This window comes from Talpa occidentalis, unplaced genomic scaffold, assembly GCF_014898055.3.
Source record: "Talpa occidentalis isolate TD23 unplaced genomic scaffold, MPIMG_talOcc4v2.1 talOcc4.3, whole genome shotgun sequence".
Taxonomy (NCBI): domain Eukaryota; kingdom Metazoa; phylum Chordata; class Mammalia; order Eulipotyphla; family Talpidae; genus Talpa; species Talpa occidentalis.
In genome coordinates this window covers 140,713,659-140,720,300 of record NW_023603184.1, presented here as the reverse complement: position 1 = coordinate 140,720,300, position 6,642 = coordinate 140,713,659, and positions in this window count along the sequence as shown.

Genomic DNA, 6,642 nt, shown 5'->3' with positions numbered 1-6,642 from the left:
AGCTAGAAGATCTTTTATAAAAGATTATCTCAAGCATGGACATCTGTTATATTATCTTCCCAGCAACCCTGCCCCCTCTCACCCGCCATACTTCTTCTATTTAAATTCATCCCTTCCTTTGGGGAAAGAGCTCTCCCCTTTCTGGGTGTTTTCAGTGGAACTGCTGGTCACCAGGCCTCATCCACACTCACCACAGATGCGTAGGACCAACCTACCAACCAGAGCATCCTGTCGGCCTAGTCCAGGTATTGGCTCAAGAGCAGTCACATGATAAAGGGAGGGTCCATCAGAGTCCACCCTTGGCATTTTACATCTTAGCCTGGAGAAGAGGATGAGGATGAATTGTGCCCAAAGATTTTTAGATCGGATCAGCTCTCTCTTAGAAGGCTTCAGACCAACACAGTCCAGGAAAGAGATGGGAGTAAGAAACCCCAAAGCTAATGATGCCTGAGTGAACACCCCTGTTTTGACCAGTAAAATGAGTCAGTGTGTGTGTGTGTGTGTGTGTGTGTGCGCTTACACTAGTTTTGGGTCATTCACAACTCCAAGCAACTGACACACAAAGTGGAAAGAGGATTTCAATTCACTGGAGTTGAGCAGGTAGCTTATGGTTACTGTGAAACTGCAGCTATGTCTTCAGTAAACAGTCACTTAGTTTACCAGGTGTTGTGTAGACACTCTATCAGCCTGTCTCCGTGAAGCAGGAATCATATTTCTAGGGCTTCCTTTTCTTGTTATACTAGGTCATGCAAGCTCAGTTTTCTGAGCCAATGCATCAAAAAAAAAAAAAAAGGGGGGGTCCTTTTAGACAGAACTTCTGCCCGTTTCATGCTCTTGTGTTCTGATTGGATGGATGATATGTAATTTCCATTGACTCTTCTCTAAATCAAAATGTTAAGGGTAGAGAAATATCACCTATTTATTGAGTCAGTATTTTACAATTATTCCATTTGATGAAGTAAATACCTCCAGGAAGCATACCTCTGTTTTACAGAAGAAAACTCTGAGACTTTGCTAGGTACCAAGTTGAGATCTTGAAACTAGAGAGCAGTAGGACCTGGACACAGACCAGGCCCGACTCCTGGATCACAATTTTCTCCAAGATGCTGACTCCATTGCTTCCCAGGGGGTCTGTTAATGTAAGAGTGTGGTCCCCAGGAAAAGGGAGGTTCCAGGGTCCCTGCCTCACCCAAGAGAGGGTGGAGCTGAGCAGGGAAGAGAGGAAGCTGGAGAGGAGCTGGAGAGGAGACTGGAGAAGGAAGGAAGCAGTATGGAGAGCCAGAAGGAGACCTGGAGGAGGCACATGGAGCCGAGAGACACGTGAAGAAGCTGCCCTTGCTTCTGAGTCCTGGAATGGTTGAAACAGACGTGGGTGAGAGACCCGTGGCGGGGGGGGGGGGGGGGGGGGCGGTTAACAATGGCAGCTTTTACCTTGATTTTGATTTTCCTCTTTTCCTTACAGACTTGTCTGGCTGTTTCTGACCCTTTTCTGTGGATCCACCCCCAGAAACTACTTTAGACTTGTGGCAGGCTTTCAGGCCTCAGAGGCCAACCCTGTTTGGCTGGGCATTTACCCATAGGGGATGGGTAACTTTGGGTGCTTGATTTGGAAACTCTGTTCTTCCCCATCCTTCCCCTCTTCTGTATTACACACTAATGGCATTAAAGTTCCTTTCCATTGAAGGTCTTACGCAGCGGAGTATGTTTTGTTTTGATGCAGCAGATGACAGAACCCATTTAGAATGGGCAGGTTTGGGGGTTCTGGGGTGCCCGTCTCCCTTTTCCTGGGGACCACCCTGTTACATTAATATGCACCAAAGGTCCATATGCACAAATATTTTGTAAGTGTGTGCAACATTCTCTAAGTCTCAGTGTAAGATAGTGAACATGTTCAGTAAGTGATCATGAGATGGGGCCTGAATTGAATGAGGTCCCAGATGGAAAGAAAATGATTTCTCACCACACCCCCCCAGCACCCCCCCAAATATATTAGAGAAGAAAAACTAATGAAGAAATAGGAGAAAGAGAGAGAAAAGGAGGAAGAGGAAATTTCTGCCAGTTCAAAACAAGAATCTAACATCAAAGACCATCCACCTCAAGTTGACCACATTGAAACTGGCATGTGCGGAGGAAAAAAGACATCTAGCTTGATTCATCTGTAAAAGGAGAGAACAGACACTAGGTTTTCAAAATAATGCTGAACTTTAAATAGCAATTAGCAGAAGAAATTAGACTCTTTTTTTTTTTTTAAAGATTTATTTATTTATTTATACAAGCACTGGGCAGAGTCAGAAGCGCGGGAGGGATAGAGAATTCACCCAGTCAGAGTGGAGAACAGAGCAGGCAGACTGACGGAAGTACCCTGCTGAGAGGAGCAGCGGGGCGGCAGGAGAAGTCTGAGTGCCATGTGGGACTGCCATGTGGGACACTCCTCTGGTGCGGGGAGCTGCCGGGGATTGAACCGGCGCTGCAGAGCCTGCAGGCAGCTTTGCAACCCAGCGCTCAACCGCTGCGCCACTGGGGAGGCCCAGAAAGACTCTTTTTTTAAAAAAAAAAAAAAAAAAAGATTTATTTATTTATGCATACAAGAACTGGGGTACTGGCCAGAGGTACGGGGTAGGGGGGTGAGAGGATTCACCAGAGACAGAGTGGGGAACAGAACAGGCAGATTGACTGAAATACACTGCTGAGGGGAGCAGCAGGAGAGACAGGAGAGGTCTGCTGCGCTATGTGGGTGGCTCCCTGGCCTTGGGGGATTGAACTCGTGTTGCAGAGGCTGTGGATTGCTTCATAGTGTGGTGCTTAACCCCTTGCACCACCAGGGAAGCCCTAGAGGGTCTCTTTACTGCCACTAAAGCAAGATCCTCCCAGACTGAGGCCTTGAGAAACAGGGAGGGAGAAATTGACACAGAGTGAGGTTTGCCTTTGGCAAGACCCCCGCTGGGTGCTCTGCCCCAGACCAACTATCAACACCCACCGGCCCCACCCTTTCTATTCAGGCTTGTGTAGACTTCCTGGCTCCTCCCCACTTTCAAAACTTGCCCATCCTGTATCTCATAGCCTAAAGGCGTATTCTCTGTTTTTTCAAAACTCAATCCTTAAATCTTAGGACATTGACATGGAAAAGTTTCTGAAATATATTGCTGCATCGTATACATAAAATGAAAATGCAGAGGAAAAGGACTGGAAAATACATGATATAATGGGGGGTGGGGTGAGAATGAGATGAAGGCAGGTTTTCATCTTTTACTCCCTGTATTTCTGGGGTTTTCGTCATTAAGCACATGTTCATATATTACTTTTTTTTTTTTTTTTACGAGTGAAGGGGGAAAAAAGTGAGAAAAATTATAGTTTAGCTTATCCTTTCCATCTCAGGAAACATTAATGTCAGCTTCTGGGAAGATTCTTAAATATATAGAAGGACTTTAAAAGAGGGCAAATTTCTTTTTTTTTTTTTTTTTTTTAATAGAGGCATGCTTTATTTATTTGTTTGCTGGTTTGTTTGTTTTGTTTATACATGCACTGGGTACAGTCAGAAGTGCGGGAGGGTGAGAGAATTCACCAGAGCCAGAGCGGGGAGCAGAGCAGGCAGAAGGACCGAAGTACACTGCTGAGGGGAGCAGCGGGCGGCAGGAGAGGTCTGCGCGCCATGTGGGACCCTCCTCCGGTGGCCGGGGAGCAGCCGGGGATCGAACCGGCGCCGCAGAGGCCGCGGGCAGCTTCGCAACCCAGCGCTCAACCTCTGCGCCACCGGGGAGGCCCAAGAGGGCAAATTTCTGACTTCTGGGATTGGCTGGGTAGAGTGAGAGGGTAGGTGTTTTCTGCAGATGGGACTTTTTTGTTTGTTAAAGATTTATTTTATTTGTTTATGCATACAAGAGCTGGGGTGTAGGCCAGAAGTGTGGGGGATAAGAGGATTCTTCAGAGACAGAGTGGGGAGCAGAACAGGCAGATCTACTGAAATCCACTGCTGAGGGGAGCAACGGGGAGACAGGAGAGGTCTGCTGAGCCATGTGGGTCGATTCCCTGGCCGGGGGTCAAACTTGTGTGCGGTGGCTGCAGATAGCTTCATAGTGCTGAGACTAAGCCCCTTGCACCACCAGGGAGGACTCCCCAGACAGGACTTTTTAATGCAGTTTTACCCTTGGTGTTTATGTGGGCAGAAGCAAAGTAGCAACAGTTACCTCCCTTACACAGCCAGGTTTGGAAAACAAGCCTCCATGTGCCTAGATGTGTTGATTCTGAGTGACAAGTGTTCAAAGCATGCATGGTTAATACAGGGTGGCCTCTTTAGGGGAACGGTCCAGTAAAAGCCAGAGGGCCTTCTGCATTTTCTGTACTATTCCATTTCTACAAGAAGAGGGCATTCAGATCTGCTTAGTAATTTAAAATAAATATAAAACAGCTTCCTTTCAGTGGGAACCACCATCTTCCAGGAAATCGCCAAATGACTGGCACCAAGGGAATGAGGAGAGGTTCTATGTTCTCTAGGCCTTTCAGAAACCATGGAGTTGTTCCTCTGGCCACATGTACATCTGCAAGAAATGTGATATGTGGCATCCAAGGGACAGCACTGTTTACAAAGGAAGGCCCCACCAGTGTTACCATGGCAACACAGGAAGAGTCCAGGTACCCAACCTACATTTGGCATTGTAAACCAACAAGAGAAGGGTAAGATTCTTGCCAAGGAGTTCATATTGAGCACAGGTAATACCGGAAGAGCAGAGACAGTGTCCTGATACTGGGCAGAGGGGAAGAGAGGATGATCAGAAAAAAAGAAATTCAAAGAGAAAAGTACTTTCTGAGCCTGGGTTTCTGGAACCCATTCCTTATGGATTCATGGCATGGGGGTTAAAAAAAAAAAGGACCTCTGGACTATTAAAAAATAAGTAAATAAATATAAACAAAATAAATTTGGCATACATTGTCCTGGCACACAAGTTGAGCTGGGGAGTGGTGTGCTCCATCTAATGGACCCCAAGTAAAGCAGTGGCAGAACTACAAGGCAGAAGTATCAGCTTGAAGTGACAGTTTGCCAAGGCGCTCTCCATAAAGGAAAAGACTTAAGAATGATGTCTTTGCAAAAGAAGGAAGAGCTGAGTGGCAGACCCTCCACTCCCTCTAAGCTATTTCCTCCTCTACTACATGGTCAGAGATTCAATGACCACATGCTCCCGGGGTCACTGGATGTAATGATTCAGATGGAAGGAAACACGTCCCTGTCACATGACCACAGAACCAGGCCCTCTGCCTACACATCTTCTTTCTGGATTTGCTCAGTACTCTGCTGTCAGTATTCAGAAAGCCTCTTTTGATGGGATGTGACAAAGACTGAAATTGAACTACCTTATTCAATAAGGAGAATTTATTTTATCTTGTAACTAGAAAAAACAGGCTTGGCTTCATGCATTATCATCAGCAATTTGTTTTTCTGCCACTCAGCTCTTCCTTCTTTTGCAAAGACATCATTCTTAAGTCTTTTCCTTTATGGAGAGCGCCTTGGCAAACTGTCACTTCAAGCTGATACTTCTACCTTGTATTTCTGCCAGGCAACCTCAGTGGGGTCAGAACATCACTAGTTAGCTCCAGAGAAAGTCCTGGTGCCCAGCTTCAGTTGTCTGGATTGGATCACGTGTCTATCCTTGAACCACTTGCTGAGGGAAGGGGATTGGGATGTTCTGACTGGACAGGCCTAGGTCAGGTGTCTACCAAAGGAGGTACAAACCTGGAGTTGGTCCCTCCACTAAGCACAGGAAGTGGGTCCTTCGGGAACAGTTGATACCCCTTGATACTCTTTTTTAAAAAGATTTATTTATTTATGCATACAAGAGCTGGGGTATAGGCCAGAGGTGAGTGAGAGAAGTCATCAGAGACAGAGTGGGGAGCAGAACAGGCAGATTTTTTTTTTTAAAGATTTATTTATTTTTTTATTTATATGAGCACTGGGTACAGTCAGAAGTGCGAGAGGGTGAGAGGATTCACCAGAGCCAGAGCGGGGAACAGAACAGGCAGAAGGACCGAAATACACTGCTGAGGGGAGCAGAGGGTGCGGCAGGAAAGGTCTGCGCGCCATGTGGGAACTTTGCCAGTGGCCGGGGATCGAACCAGCACTGCAGAGGCTGCAGGCAGCTTCACAGCCAGTGCTCACCACTGCGCCACCAGGGAGGCCCAGAAGAGGCAGATTGACTGAAACACACTGCTGAGGGGAGCAGCAGGTGAGTCAGGAGAAGTCTGCCGGGCCATGTGGTAGCTCCCTGGCTGGGGATCAAACTTGTGTTGCAGTGGCTGTGGATTGCCTCATAGTGCTCATGCTTAACCCCTTGCACCACCAGGAAGACCCCTACCTTGATATTCTTATTAAAAGAAACTGAGAGGGGGACTCCCTGGTGGCGCAAGGAGTTAAGCACCGCACTATGAAGCAATCCGCAGCCTCTGCAGCATGAGTTCGATCCCCGTCTGGCCAGGGAGCTACCCAGGGGAGATCTGGCACTGCAGATCTCTCCTGACTTGCCCACTGCTCCCCTCAGCAGTGTATTTCAGTCAGTCTGCCTGTTTTGTTCCCCACTCTGTCTCTGGTGAAGCCTCTCACCCCCCACATCTCTGGCCTGTACCCCAGCTCTTGTATGCATAAATAAATAAATC